General features: G+C 48.8%; 1 protein-coding gene across 1 annotated transcript in view; it reads left to right on the forward strand.

The window, feature by feature from the left end:
* LOC124464179 (polypeptide N-acetylgalactosaminyltransferase-like 6) overlaps positions 1-15,826 on the forward strand; it is a 55,997-nt gene that overhangs the window by 32,020 nt on the left and 8,151 nt on the right.

Here is a 15,826-nt window from a genome sequence, read left to right on the forward strand (position 1 = left end):
AATATAATGTCAATAAAACCCCTCAGAATAAAATATTAAAAGGTAGAGAGGAGAAGGAGGGGTGGGGGGGAATGTGAGAGGAGGTGGAGGAGGAGAGAGAGAGGAGAGGGGGAGGAGTGGGACAGGGATAGAGAGAGGAGAGGAAGTGAGAGATGAGAGGAAGGTGGGGAGAGAGAAAGACTAGAGGAAGGGGGAGAGAGAGGAGATGAAGAGGGAGCGTGAGAGGGAGATGGAGAGGGGAGAGAGAGAGAGAGAGAGAGAGAGAGAGAGAGAGAGAGAGAGAGAGAGAGAGAGAGAGAGAGAGAGGACGAGTAACAGAGAGAGTCTGAAGGGAGGGTTCTAATCCATTCTCATTACTGAGGCAGGAATGATCTGAGGCTGAACAAGACCTGCTGTAATTGGTTAACTCAGGAGAGACACACAGGGATGGGAACTACTGGTGTCCACCATGTCTCACATGCACACACACACACACACACACACTCACCCTTCAGTACACACACACACAGCACAGCACACACAAAGCCCTTAACAGATACAGTATTTATACTTGACCTGAAATTACTGGATATATGCATGCGTGCGCGTGCAGTGGATGATTTTGTGTGTAGACAGAATGAGGTCGTTCTGTAAGAACTGATAAGTGTAGGAGATCTGAGATCATCATAGAAACAGACTTCCATCTGGCTGGTGTGTGTATGGTTCTTAATCAACAACCTGGCGCTGCTTAGGATGTATACACACTCTGTGTTGTGTGTGTGTGTGTGTGTATGCATGTGTGTGTTCAGGCCTGGGAGTCTACAAGGCCACATGCTAATAGTAGCTCCAGGAAGAACAGGAGTAGCTTGGCTGTCAGAATACATAAACATTCATACACACACACACACATACACACACACACACACACATACACACATATACATGCACACCAGCCCTGTCTCTTATTAATTTATTATTCAGGCCTGAACGTTGATATATGAATTATAGATAAGACTGGCTGTTGACTTGCTGTCTCTACTCTCAATCTGTCCTGTGACATCAGTCTGAGTGACACACACACACACACACACAGAGGTTAAACCTGAGGGTGAAAAGAAGTAGAAAATCCAGAGGTGTATCCACCCATAGTGACAGACTCCAAAAGAGAAGAGACATCTGGTGGGTGTGTCAGGGGGTGGGGGGCTAACTGACAAAGATAGACAGACTGACTGACAGAGAGAAAAAGACAGGGAGAGAGGAGAAACAGACAAAGAAGGGTGGGAAAAGAGAGAGAGAGAGAGAGAGAGAGAGAGAGAGAGAGAGAGAGAGAGAGAGAGAGAGGGAAGGATGGAGTACTGAGAATATGTCCATTCTTCCTGAGTGAGTTCACTACCTGCAGGCCTGAGGCAGGTGTGTGTAGAAGACTCCTACCTAGCATGAAGCTGACAGGTGTGTGTGTGTGTGTGGGGTGACGTGGGTTGTATTGATTCTCCAGCTGCAGCCTTTACATTTCTCATAAAACCAAGAGATAACCCAGTATATAATCTACAAAAGATAACCCGGAGTGTAACCCTGCCTGAAGGAGAGACCAGTGGAGATACCCTCCACACTATAACCTCCAGCACTTCTGAATCGGCTTGTCTATCTCCCCCCTCCATCCCCCCCCCCCCCCCCCCCCCCCACTCAAGCCCCAGGTGCTCACCACAGAGCAGTAATCAATCCTGTGACAGGGTCATTGTTGAGATGCTCTCTGTACACTCGTTCCACATGGCAACCCTCTCCCTCTCTCCCTCTCTCTGTAACAGAATGTCCCCGTGTTAATCAATACTAGCACACTGGGGAGCCTGCCCTACCATCCCATAATGCTTATGCACCGTGACCTCCTTCCCATTCAGCCTTTGCTGCGAGAGATGGGTTCCAATGGCTGTGCCGTCTAGTCCCGGTGTGTAGAGAGGGTCAGGTTACAGATGACATATCTACACGCCATGTTGGACTATTCTGTTCTATTCTCTGCTATTTCAATGCATTCTGATATTATTTTTTTTACCTCACACACTTTCCTATATCTATTGCTCTCTCTCCCTCTCTATATATACTGGATACTCCTTTGTCTTTTTCTTTCCCTTTATTCCTTTCTGTCTTTCTCTCCCTCTCTCTTTACCCCTCTTTATCCCTCTGTCTTTACCCCTCTCTCTCTCTCTCTCTCTCTCTCGCTCTCCCTCTCCCTCTCCCTCTCCCTCTCTCGCTCTCTCTCTCTCTCGCTCTCTCTCTCGCTCTCTCTCTCTCTCTCTCTCTCTCCTGGGCCTGTTCCCAGTCCCCTGGGGTGGAAGTATAGATTAGAATGCGTAGAGAGGTGGCATTACCTCAGCAGTGGCTGCTCTATCTGGACACACACAATCACCATCTCATACACATAAACACTGACACACAAATCTCCATCATACACTCACACACACATTCTTAAACACTGACACATGCTCTCTCACAGATACAACCACAGAGATGCAAATGCTGTCACACACACTCTCGTTCTCCCCCCCCCCCCCCCCCCCCACACACACACACACACACACAAATACACAGATGTAATTAGCTGGTGTGTCCTTGTGGTTGGACCATACTAGGCAGAGCCTGCCTCTGGTCTGTCTCATTACAATATGAATGGAGACACAAGACTACTGACTGTCTCCACTGATAGAGTTGTAGCAGCAGTCAGACACACACCCTGCTGCAGGAACTGGGTACCAGCTCTCTCTCTCTCTCTCTCTCGCTCGCTCTCTCTCTCTCTCTCTTTGTTTTTCTTTCTCTTCCTTTCTCTGGCTACCTATCTGTTTCGTCTCTCTCTCTGTATCCCTGTCTGTGTGTGTGTGTGTGAGTGTCTCTCTCTCTACAGAATGTTCCTCTCTTAGTCTCTCTACCGCTACCTGTGTCTTTTTGTCTCTCGCTTTACCTCTTTTGATCTCTCTCCAGTAGTTTAGCAGCAAGTTAGGGTCTGGTGGCTGGTGTAATGTAGCAGGTTCTGTAGCCACTGGTGTGTGTGAGGGGGAGAGGGTGTGGAGGTGGTCTTAAGGGGAGGCGTGATAGGAAGTGGTGTGTGTGTGTATGTGTATGTGTCCAGGAAGTCATTCTCTGGTCCCAGACCAATGAAATGTCCGAGAGCACTGAGGTGGAATGTAATAGCTTCCTGCACACACACACACATACACACGCATACATACACACACACACACAGTCTCCCGGTGCCCCACTCCCTACCTCTTCAAACGGATAGTGGGAATTATTTCTCCCTCCCTCCTTCCTTCTCTCCCTCCCTCCCTCCCTTCCTCCCTCCCTCTCCCTCTCCCTCTCCCTCTCCCTCTCCCTCTCCCTCTCCCTCTCCCTCTCCCTCTCCCTCTCCCTCTCCCTCTCCCTCTCCCTCTCCCTCTCCCTCTATCTCTCCCTCTATCTCTCTCTCTTTCTCTCTCTCTCTGCAGATGTTCTCATTAGTCTCTGTTTGTCTTCCAGAGATGAGTCTCTCCTCTCATCAGCCTGTGATTGGTTGAGCTAATATTGACCCTGCTAGGGCATTAAAACTGTATGAGTCTTCTGTTCCCACCCACCGCTTCCTCCAGGGACGTTATTAAAGGTAACACCCTGTCCTGCTGCAGTAAGAGGAGGTGGGGTCTGTACTCCCGGTCTAAGGTACAGTAGGGGATTGATCTATGCAGGAGGGTATGCCACCTCGACTGATCAATTCCGGCTTGTCAACATTCACCTGCTGTCACACGCACCTCTCTCCTCCCCGTCACATCCCTTTCCTCCTCTCATCTTCTCACCTAACCTCTGTTCTCTTCTCCTCCTCTCTCCTCCTCCCTCGTACTCTCGTCTCCTCCACTTCTCTTTTCTCCTCACCTATGCTCCTCCTCTCCTCCCTCCTCATCCCCTCTCTTGTCTTCCTCCCCGCTCCTCTCCTCCTGCGTAGTTGCCTGTCCTCTCCGTTCCTCTTGACTTTTGTTGACTTATGCATAGTGTTTGTTTTGAAGTTCTGCTGCCTGCTGGTTTTGGCTCAAAGGCTCTGTGAAAACAGTGTGTGTGTGTGTGGTAAGAAGGGCGGAGTATAGTAGTGTGTGTGCAGGTGTGTGCGGAGGGGTAGGTATAGAAGACAGTACTTTATGCTACATCAATTTAGCGTGTGAATACTTCACACATGTATGTGTGCGTGTGTGCGTGTATCTGCGTGTGGGTTTGTGTGTGTTCTAAATTACACTGAACCAAATCATTATCATCACTGATGAAGACTGCTGTATTACAGGGCATAGTCATTTGATTTGAACAACACACACACACACACACTGATAAGGGCAAACACGTACACACACACCCCCACCAATCACCCCAAGCACTCATGCGCTAATAAACACGAAGACATTCACTGTGAAGTCTCAAATATTTGCTCTCTAAGGGAGAGAGAGGCGGTGGATTGTAAACAAATAAACAGATAAACAAACAGACATGGCGGTGGTTTGTTCAGTGGCGTCGGAGGGACTGTTTATGCTAATCACCAGGCTTGTTGTGACATTAGCAGCAACGTCTACAGCCCAGGGAGAGATCCTTGCTCCCGCTCCTTGTCTTTCTCCTTCTCTCTCCTTCTTTGTCCTTCTATCTGTTCTCTTCCATCCCCCTCTTTCTCTCCATCTCTTACTCTCTACCCATTTCTTTTTTCTCTCTCTTTACCACTTCCCTTCAGCTTCTCTCCCTGTTCCCTCTCTATCCTTAATTCTCTCTTTCTCTTTCCCTTTTAATCTCTCGATCTCTCGATTAACTTCCATAATTATCTGGATAAATTAAAGAGAGATGATTAACTGTCCATCACAAGGAGGAAAAGACAAGAGGAAGGGAGGAGAGAAAGATAGGAGAGGAGTCAAAGCAAAACAGGAAGGATAAACGAAGAGGAGGGGGGGGGAGAAAAAACCCTCCCCTGGAGGCCAGGATCGGGGGTCTGGGGACCAGTCATATTTGTCCTTGACTAACTCCTCCTAGCCAATCACAACCTTGACTACCCCCTCCCAGCCAATCACAAGATCATTCGAGGGCTCGGGGGAGGAGTCATGATTAATGTTTGCTACAGTCCGGCAGAGGAGAGCTGGAGCATGAAATGTGTGTGTGTGTGTGTGCTCCAGCGTACAGTACAGGAGAGCCTTCAGTAGGATCCTGCAACAACAGAAGGAGGATGTTGTTAAAGACACACACACAAATTCCCTGCTCGGACCAGGTTGTGTTCCCTGGTTTGAGGGAAGTGCCTTTCAGCAAATCTCACAGAGGCAGAATTTGTCTCAGTGTTCATCTGTGTGCTTATTTGTGTGTGTGTGTCTTAATTGGCTTGGCTGCTGAGGGAGCCAGCTCAACGTTTTAAAGCTTTAGTCACCATGGAGGCCTGTCTGGCATGGCTCAAACTGTCTCACACACACACACACATGCACCCACACACACACACATACATGCATGCATGCATACATACACACACCACACATACATACATAAATACACACACACACACACCCCTCCCCCTAGAGCAGTGACATTGAAGAGGGACGTAGCCATCTTTAGTGCTGTGAAAAAGCAGGAAGATTGCAGCTATTTTACTGTCATTACTGCTCAGCTGTGAACGGATGTCAACCATACAGCCCCCCTGCCCTACACTCCGGAGCCATCTGTACATCCTCTCTCCTTCTCCCTCAGTCTCTCTGAGTCTCTCCTTCTCCCTCTGTCTCTCTGAGTCTCTCCTCTCTCCTTCTCCCTCTCTCTCTCTCTGAGTCTCTCCTCCCTCTGTCTCACTGAGTCTCTCCTCTCTCCTTCTCCCTCTGTCTCTTTGAGTCTATCCTCTCTCCTTCTCCCTCTCTCTGAGTCTCTCCTCCCTCTGTCTCTCTGAGTCTTTCCTCTCTCCTTCTCCCTCTGTCTCTCTGAGTCTCTCCTCTCTCCTTCTCCCTCTCTCTCTGAGTCTCTCCTTCTCCCTCTGTCTCTCTGAGTCTTTCCTCTCTCCTTCTCCCTCTCTCTCTGAGTCTCTCCTTCTCCCTCTGTCTCTATGAGTCTCTCCTCTCTCCTTCTCACTCTCTGAGTCTCTCCTCTCCGTCTCCACCCCCTTTTTTTTGTCATTTTTTTTGTCTCACTCCCTCTCTCCACTTTCATACTCTTTCCGTCTCAACCCCTCTCTCTTCCTCTCTCCCTCTCTCTCTCTCTATGTCTCTCTCCCTCTCTCTCTGTCTCTCTCTCTCCGTCACTCTCTCTCTCTGTCTCTCCTCCCTTTTACTGTGTCTCTCCTTATCTCTGTGTCTCTGCCCTCTCTTTCTTCTCCTCTGCCTCTGTGTATGGCCTCTCTCTCTCCTCTCTCTCTCCTCTCTCTCTCCTCTCTCTCTCTTCTGTCTTTCTCTCCCCCTATTGCTTTTTCACTCTGACTTTGTTTATTTATATATTTAACTATTTGTTTTATGCAGCTCTTTTTCTTTCTTTCTGCCCTCTCCTTTTCTCTAATTTCCCTGCCTCCATCTCTATACCTGGTCGTAACCCCCCATCCCACCACCTCTCTTCCTGAGTGAGTGACAGGTGCCATGGCGACCAGGGAGAATAATTAAAGGGATGTGACTTCTCTCTGGGAGGGAATCTATCCATGGATAGTTAATGATGGTCAGAGAGGAGAGGTGTGTGTCTGTGTGTCTGTGTGTGTCTTTGTGTATGGTTGTGTGATAGCAGGGTAATTAATCTAAAGGACTGAGGAAGTCTTTGACTGACCTCACAGCCTGACTCTACTTTTAATTAGAGCAAGAGTGTGTGTGTGTGTTTGTGTGTGTATCTACTCAGGTAATCCCTTTAAATCCATCACAGGTGTCTGTCTGCGTGTGTTTTACAAAGAAACATGACCTGAACACACAGTCTGTGTGTGTGTGTTCACATGTGTAAATGGAACTATGGAAGGAGACAGAATCACGATAACATGAGGTTCTCTCTCAAATATTCAATAAAAAATTAATGGCCTGATTAAAGCAAAGATGCTTTGCTCATCACGTGTCAACACAAACACAAACACAGACACACACCCACACTAGTTTCTTCCTGATGCACCAATGGTTAGCCTTCGCCTATCCGAGCTCAAGTGTAAACGAGTCAATCAGAGTGTTTCTCTGAACAGAGGCAATCTGCTACAGTGTTGTGATTGGTCTGGGCTTGGCCAGTAGTCTCTATCCTGGTGATGACATCACTGCTGCTATCTCTCTGCACCAGCCTAGCCAACCTAATGACACCACAAACTATTAAGATATAACTACACACATACACACATACATGTAGACACACACATTCACACTGACACACACACACATACACACACACTTCTTAATAACATAGCAGCCATTCTGATATTATTTGGCTGGCAGCAGTTCGATCAGTGCTCCACCAAGGGCAAAGTCAGGCCTGCTGTGCAAAGAGAAGTATCAAACGACTCTATCCTGTCCCGAGGTCACAGCAGAATGAACATTTATTCTTATTAAATTCAGGAACATTGTCATATTTTATTTAACTGGTGTGTGTGTGTGTGTGTGTGTGTGTATGTGTGTGTGTGTCCAGTTAACCTGGGGGCATAGTAATTACTATGGATGGAGAATGACAGGAGCCAACAGAAGTTATTGAAGCAGAAAAGTTTGATAAAATCGTCTAAATGGATTTCTCCACATCAGCTGAGCTGGCCTGGGAGTGGTGCTAGGTTCTGGTTCTGGGGGGGTTCTCTCCTTCTCAGAATGTGGTTATTTATGAGCAGCGTTGCCACGGTAATCCCCTAGGAGACCATAAAACTGTCGCTCACACAGACGAGTGTCCACCCCAACGCATGCCAAGTCTTTAACCTGCCATAAAACACACACACAGAGTCTCTCTCACACACAGTCTGACACACACACATGCACAGCCTCACACACACACAGTCCTACACACACATGTTCACACTCAGAGAAAGTCTCACCGACAAACACATCTGTGACACACACACACACACACCTGCCCTGAGGCCTTTCATTACCAGGGGTTTAGAGTGAGTCTCTTTGAGGACGTGTGGTCGTGTTCTGGTCTGAGTTATAACCACTCGATCAATACACACTCACACACACATAGCTGAGGAGCCCGTGTGTGTCTGTGTGTGGGAATCCACAGAGGTCCATTTCTGGTTGTGTGTTTTGGGTGCTTTCAGAGGCTGCAGCTATCTGGGAGTATGGAGGGAGGTGTTTTGTTTGGATGCGGTGATGTGGGTGTGTGTGTGTGTGTGTGTGAGTGAGTATGAATGTGTGTTGTGTGGGTGGTGTGGTGTAGTGTGGTGTGTGTGTGTTTATGGGAGGAGGATAAAGGGGGTTTAGGAGAGAAGATTGAGTTCCTTCCAGAATGCTCTGTTCTGTCATTCTCTCAGCTGGGAGGTAATGCAGGTATTACTGATGACATTTACCTTTCTGTCTCTTCTTCTCACTTTCTCTCTGTTTTTGTCCCCCCACACATCTCTCCTAAGGTCCTCTTTTCCTATCTCTCTCTCTCTCCTTCACTCTCAATCTCAGTTTTTCTCTCTGTTTCTCTATGCCGCTGTCTTCTCTGTCTCAGTTAAATTCAACAACTTTATTAGCACAGAAGAGCACATTGTCTGAACCAAAATGGATTAATCTGCCCTGTCTGGTTGAGTGGGTGGGGAAGCAGAGACTCGGCTGCTGTGGGCAGGCTTGCAGGGCTGTAGGGTTTTAGGGATGCAGGGTTTCAGGGCTGCAGGGTTTCAGGGCTGCAAGCTTGCAGGGTTTCAGGACTGCAGGATTTCAGGGCTGTAGGGTTTCATGTCTGCAGGGTTTCAGGGCTGCAGGCTTGCAGGGTTTCAGGGCTGCAAGGTTTCAGGGCTGCAGGGTTTCATGGCTGCAAGGGTTTCAGAGCTGCAGGGTTTCAGAGCTGCAAGGCTGCAGGGTTTCAGGGCTGCAGGGTTTCAGGGCTGCAGGGTTTCAGAGCTGCAGGGTTTCAGAGCTGCAGGGCTGCAGGGTTCCAGGGCTGCAGGGTTTCAGAGCTGCAGGGTTTCAAAGCTGCAGGGCTGCAGGGTTTCAGAGCTGTAGGGTTTCAGGGCTGCAGGGTTTTAGAGCTGCAGGGTTTCATGGCTGCAGGGTTTCAGAGCTGTAGGGTTTCAGGGCTTAAGGGTTTCAGGGCTGCAGGGTTTCAGGGCTGCAGGGTTTCAGAGCTGTAGGGTTTCAGGGCTGCAGGGTTTCAGGGCTGCAGGGTTTCAGGGCTGCAGGGTTTCAGGGCTGCAGGGCTTCAGGGTTTCAGAGCTGCAGGGTTTCCGGGCTGCAGGGTTTCAGGGCTTCAGGGTTTCAGGGCTGCAGGGCTTCAGGGCTGCAGGGTTTCAGGGCTGCAGGGTTTCAGGGCTGCAGGCCTGCCAGCTGGGGGAGCTCTGCAGGCGTGGTCAGCCTGTTCCCGCACCACTCTACTGGAGTGGTGCTCTGTATGCGCTTGTTAATGGAAATAATATTGTGTTTATTTAGCAGACGCTTTTATCCAAAGCGATTTACGAGGAGGGGAGGATTGGCAGGTTGAACCTGTGACCTCTCTATCTGCAGACAAATGCTCCAGCACTTAGCGACACCCACCCATTACATGATGCCCTGTTCTGCTTGAGACGGGGGGTCTAACGAGCCCTCAGGTTCTGTAAAGTGGCTGGTTTCTAACTCTCCACCCTTCAAAGGTGAGTTTGAATGGTTATACAAATATCATGGAATGCTGTTCTAGCTTTGACTTAAAGATGCAGGGGGGGAAGGATGGGAGAAAATGGGAGATAAAGAAGCGGAGGAATAAAGGGAGGAGTAGATAGAAAAGAGATAAAGACAGAGAGATATAGAATGAATACAGGGCTGCCTGGAGGAATGTCTTCATTTTGAGGAAAGACAAAAGAAAGTAAATGTCACAGCAATTCACAGTGCCATAAAACAATGCCCTGTCAGCGTATCCACGACAATCAGCGTATCCACGGCGATCTTATCTCCATCCCCTGAGCTGATGGCTTCTGAATCTGCTTAGTTACAGTTTTACACAGTCCAAGAGGGTGACAGGGATGTGTGTGTGTGTGTGAACAATTTACAGCCATTAGTAGAAGTATTAGAAAAACGTGCAAAACTGCATTCTGCTGTCTCCATCCTCTCTCTCCTTCCTTATCCTTCTCTGTCCCATTCTCTCTCACTCTTTCTCTTTTCACCTCCCTCCCCTCCCCTCCCCTCCCCTCCCCTCCCCTCCCCTCCCCTCCCCTCCCCTCCCCTCCCCTTCCCTCCCTCCCTCCCTCCCTCCTTCCAAGCTTAAGCGAAGAGAATATGATCAGTTATCTCTGTGCAGCATGTGTGCCATTTCACAGCCTGCGTTTACCTCTGCATCTACACAAGCTGCTTTCATCTAGCTGGCTGTGTGTGTGTGTTTGTGTGTGTGCGCGCATGTGAGCTTGTGTGCATGTGTGTGAGTGCATATGTGTCTATGCATTTGTGCGTGTCTGTGTGTGTGTGTGTCTGTTTGTGTGTGTGTTCATGACAGCTCCCCATGTCATGCGCAGCCTATTTCCTCACTGATAAAAAGCTAGTTTCTTTAGCTAGTTGTATTACACATGCACACACACAGACACACACATGCCATGTGTAATTACCGGCTAATCCCCTGTACCACGCTCGTCTTGATCACAGTACAGCGACAGGACGTGACCTCATTCATTAGCACCCCTGTCACCTCCTTAACGAGACATCGCTACGACAACACAGCAACACCTCTGGGTGTGTGTGTGTGTGTCTTTGTGTGTGTTAGTTGAGGGTCATAGTCCTCTGGGCTTTGGTTTGGCAGACGCTCTGTCATGCTGAATCTCTTGCTCTCACTCACACACACACACACACGCACACACACACACACACGCACACACAGACACACACGCACACACAGCCTCACAAACTAAATGGCCTCAGCAGTCATGTAACTATGTGGCCCGTCTCTCCCCAGCTCTGAAAGGCTGCTCATTGGGCAGCCATCAGGCTGGAGTTAGGGGTCAGGGGAGGAGAGCCGGTCAGTTGAGAAGTTCTGACAGCAGATCCTGTTGCACTTCTGGAAACAGTTTCTCTCCTGGAGATTCTCCACTGGTGGTTCTCTACTGGTGCAGCAATCATTACTACAGCAACAGAACAGGGGGAACAGTGTGAGAACAAAAAGTGATTTTGAAAAAAATAATAAAAATGATTGTATGTACGTGAGGACACTACTGAAATACATCTCTCTCGGCTGACCTCTATTAGTCCCAGTTCTGTCTCTCTCTCTCCCTTTCTGTCGCTCTCTCTTTCTCTCCCTATCTCTCCCTTTACTCTCTCTCCCTCTCTTTCTCTCTCCCCCCCTCCTCCCACTCTCTCTCAGCTGACCTCTATTAGTTCCAGTTCTGTCTCTTTCTCTTGCTTTCTCTCATGCTCTCTCTTCCTCCCCATCTCTCTCTCTCCCCCCCCTTCACTCTCAGCTGACCTCTATTAGTCCCGCCCTAGTTGTGTCGCTCTCTCTCCTCCTATTGTGTGTGTGTTAAACACCTGCCGTGTGCTGACGCGTTACCTGAGCTAACGCAGGTGCGAGCGGCGTGTTTAGTAATGCTCTGATAAGCTTTTAGTGAGGAGAGGCAGTCTGTGTGATAAAATAGCAAAGGCTGAGCGTGTGTGTGTGTGTGTGTGCACAGTCCCAGTGGACCCGGTGCATTAGTGAGAACAGAGCAGTTCTAACTACAAGCGCGTTTCCGTGGTACCTACACCAGCCAGTCACACACACACACGCGCAGTAATGAGAGAGTCGATAATGCAACAGGCGTGTTGCTGCTCTCAACATTGCAGGACTGTGATTTCTACGCCACGCTCCATGGCTACTCTACTGTGGGAGTGAGTGTGTGTCCTCTGCATCAGTAATAATCTGGTTGGAGTGTGGTTGCCAGGGATGTCAGTCTAAGTTCTCTCTCCTTCTGTAACAGGAAGCATAGAGTGGTCGAAACATCTACTTTGTGTGTGTGATCGAATGTGTGTATGTGACACAGTGGCTCCTTCACACACCATCATGATGACTAGCTTTGTAATAGATTAACCTCAGCTCGTTAGAGACTAGACACACACACACAGTCTCAGACAGTCACGCTATTGTACCAGGAGAGATTAAATTACATGCAGAAGCTTTTTAGCTGGCTCCAACAGAGTGGCAACACACACACACACACTTTCACTCACACTCTGACACATGCACTAACCTTCTTCCACACATGCGCGCACACGCAGCACTGTTGAGGAGGATTAAAGATGTATTCCTCTGCAGGCAGACTGACACCTGGTGAGCCAGAGGTCAGAGGTCGTCGGATGAATATTTGATAGTCCTGCTGCTTCTCGCCCCCAGCAGCCCCACTCTCCGTACGGTGATTATCATGGAGGAGCAGACTCCTCTCCCCTGGCCCCTCTGACACCCAGCACCTGTCACAGGGGGACAGGAAACACTGTCTTGTTGACACTGACCAGTCCAAAAACGGACACTTTTCTTCAGCTCTCTCTGCGACACACACACTTTCTGTCACACCACACCACAAGCGGAGAAAAACAAGGACCTTTTTTTTCTGGGCAGAGGTCGAGAGAAAGTGTCTTAGAGCCATCTGTGTTTTCTTCTCTGTCTCTCTCCTCTGCTACCCCCCCCCCCCCCCCTCCAAGCCCCCCCTCCGCTCCAGAGACAGCTGACACACACAAACCTTCTCCACTCATCTTCATTCCTTTTGGGATTCAACTGAAATAGAATCCTTCTGTGTGTGATCTCTACCCTGCATCCTTCTCTCTCTGTAACAACTGGCGGACTTACAGGCTTGAGGACTCAATCGCACGACTCAGAGAGGGAATCTTGAAAACAAACAAAGTCTTTACTTGCAAAGTTTGATACACAGGAAGTCAGTGGGAATAATCCAGGCAAACAAATCCAGCAGGGACAAGACAAAAGCAAGGTTTGGGTAAACAAATGAGGGATCAAAATGCCAGGAGAAGAAGAAGACACAAGGAAAACTGATAGAACGCCTGATGCATGGTTCAAAGACACCCTGGCACAGACGATCAGGAAGACGAGGGTTAAAGACACCGGGGAGGGAGGGATAACGAGAGGTAAGGAGAAATGAATCAGAGCTGGGAAGACAGTCACACAGGCAGGGCAGATGGAGACTGAAACGAGAGGTGAGGAGAGGGAATCAAAATAGAACCGGACATGAGAAATGAACTTCCTCTCAGTAGCTTATTTGATATGATCAAATCAGAACCAATATAGGAAAGTTGTTACTCAAATACAACCTAACTTGTCCAGTGGTAATGGTCACGTCACAAACACACACTCTCACACACACCAGGTTAGAATTCCACTAACGCAGTTATCACTTTACCGGTGAAATGCCGCTGCTGATATCTTAAGAATATGAATGATACATTATACACCTCACACTAACACACATTTACACACATATATACACTCACTCACTCACAGACAAACCCACACTCACAGACACAAACCCACACACCTCTGCAGCCAGACTAGCAGGGTAATTCACTTTGAAGAAGCATGGAAACAAATGTCATTATGTGGTGACTTTCTCTGGAGGGGAAGTGGAGGAAGGATCTGTTCTTCTTCCCCTAAAAGAGAAAGAGGGGGGGGGGGGAAGGGGGAGAGAGAGAACTGGGAAAGAGAAAGAGAAAGGGTTGAAGGACAGCTGTTGCCTGAACAGACATTCCATACTTGTCCTCCTTTCATTCCTCTTTCACCCATCCCATCCATTCTCCTCCCTCTTCCCTCCTACTCTCCAACACCTCCCCCCTTCTCCTCCTGTCCTCCGTCTCCTCCTACTCCTCCACTTCCTCAGCTCTTTCTACTCCTCCTCCCCTGTTCTGAGCCCTTCCTGTTCTCCTCTCTCCCTCCCTTCTCCCTCCACCTCCAGACAGACAGCACCCTGGGGGTTGCTAGCACTGTTGTGTGTCTGAGAAATACAGAACCTGGATGTAATCTCGGCTCTCAGACGCGCAATGTGAAACTCGCACCAAAGCGAGGCTTCCTTCTCATCTCCCTCATCTTCCTCCTCGGTCTTCTACTCTTCCTCTCTCTCCCCTCTTCCCCTTCCAGGTTGTTATTTCCTGCTCTCTCATTGGCTGGTATTTCCTTCGCCAGTGTCAGTCTGGCTTCTGTCTCTCGGTCGTGAATCCCTCCTGTGTATCTCTCCAGTTACCAGCGGTCCTCTCATCCTCCCATCCACCCTCGCCTTGCACAGCTAATCAATACAGCTTCAGCGGCCTGGGCTTTGTTCCCTTGGTAACGATCACCATGTATCAAAAGATGCGTCTCGCTAAACCAGCAACTGCCGCCCTCAACATGTCAGCTGGACACACCCTTGTCCATACATCACACACACACACACACACACACATCCACAGGATCTTGTCAGTTGCTGCTGTTGCTCCAGATCAACTGCAGGCCAATTAACAGCTCAGAGTTGCTGTGCGTGTCTGTCAGTGTGCGTTGTGTGTATCCCATATCTCACTATGCGGTTTACCCTGTTGGAAAATATAATATTTTCTGTTGACCTCACACATCCTACCCTTGAGACAATAGCAGGGGTCACACACACACACACACCCGCACAGACAGACACCTGCACACTCTCACCAACACACAGAGCAGCAGGTTGCTTTGCAGCACGAGGGGTTTGAAGTGAGCCTGGTAATTGGCTGGAGGGCCACATGTTGCTTAGATGTGGCGCTGATTAAAGAATAGCTATGGAGAGGATGTCCTCGGGCCATCCTCATGACACCTGCCCCATCTCCTTCAATCCTCTCATCCTGCCTGTCGGCCGTCATCACCCTCTTCTCCTCTTCCAACCTGGACAAACACGGATGGCTATTCATCATTTGATGAGTGTGTGTATGTGTGTGTCGTTTGTTTTCTGAGCTGTTTAAACTGTTTGAACTTGTGACAGACAGATGAGGTCAGCAGTGTTTGAACTTCCTGCATTCTAAATTCTCTCAACATTCTCTACCTGGATGTGGAGGAGAGGAAGGAAGGGAGGGGGAGAGTAAGAGAGAGAGACAGAGAGAGAGAGAGAGAGAGAGAGAGAGAGAGAGAGAGAGAGAGAGAGAGAGAGAGATAGTCTAAAGTAGAGAAGTTTAAAAGTACAGAATGCTGTTTGGTAAACATCAAAGCATAACTGGTCTGTCAGCTTCCTCCCCCCAAACTCCCTCTTCTCACCCCTTCTCTCTCCCCCTTCCCCTACTCACTCCCCCCCAGGGATCTCTTAACTTCCTACTTCCTCGTTCCTTCCTGAATAGTTTATTTGTCACTTCCTCCCTCTGGTTGCCGCGGCAGGCCCACATCACAGCATTGATTTATGACCTTGTTTAATCAAGCAGGGAAAGGACAGAGTGATCGATTGCTCAATGCTGGACAACACACACACACTCTCTCTCTCGCTCTCACTCTCACTCTCTGTCTCTCTCTCTCTCCGTCTCTCTCTCCGTCTCTCTCTCTTTCTTTCTCTCTCTCTCTTTCTCTCTCTCTCTGTCTCTCTCTCTTTCTCTCTGTCTCTTTCTCTCTCTCTCTCTGTCTCTCTCTCTCTCCCAATTGCTCCAGTTCCTACAGACACACATGACACAGACACACATACACACACTCTCTCGCTCACACTCTCTCTCATTCTCTCTCTTTTACCATCTCTCTCTCTCAATTGCTCCAGTTCTTACAGACACACATGACACACACACACACTGTTAGATGTGTGTGTAATCAGGGACAAACAGCAGAGCAGCCTGCT

The sequence above is a fragment of the Hypomesus transpacificus genome, unplaced genomic scaffold (assembly GCF_021917145.1).
Source record: "Hypomesus transpacificus isolate Combined female unplaced genomic scaffold, fHypTra1 scaffold_313, whole genome shotgun sequence".
Classification (NCBI taxonomy): Eukaryota; Metazoa; Chordata; class Actinopteri; order Osmeriformes; family Osmeridae; genus Hypomesus; species Hypomesus transpacificus.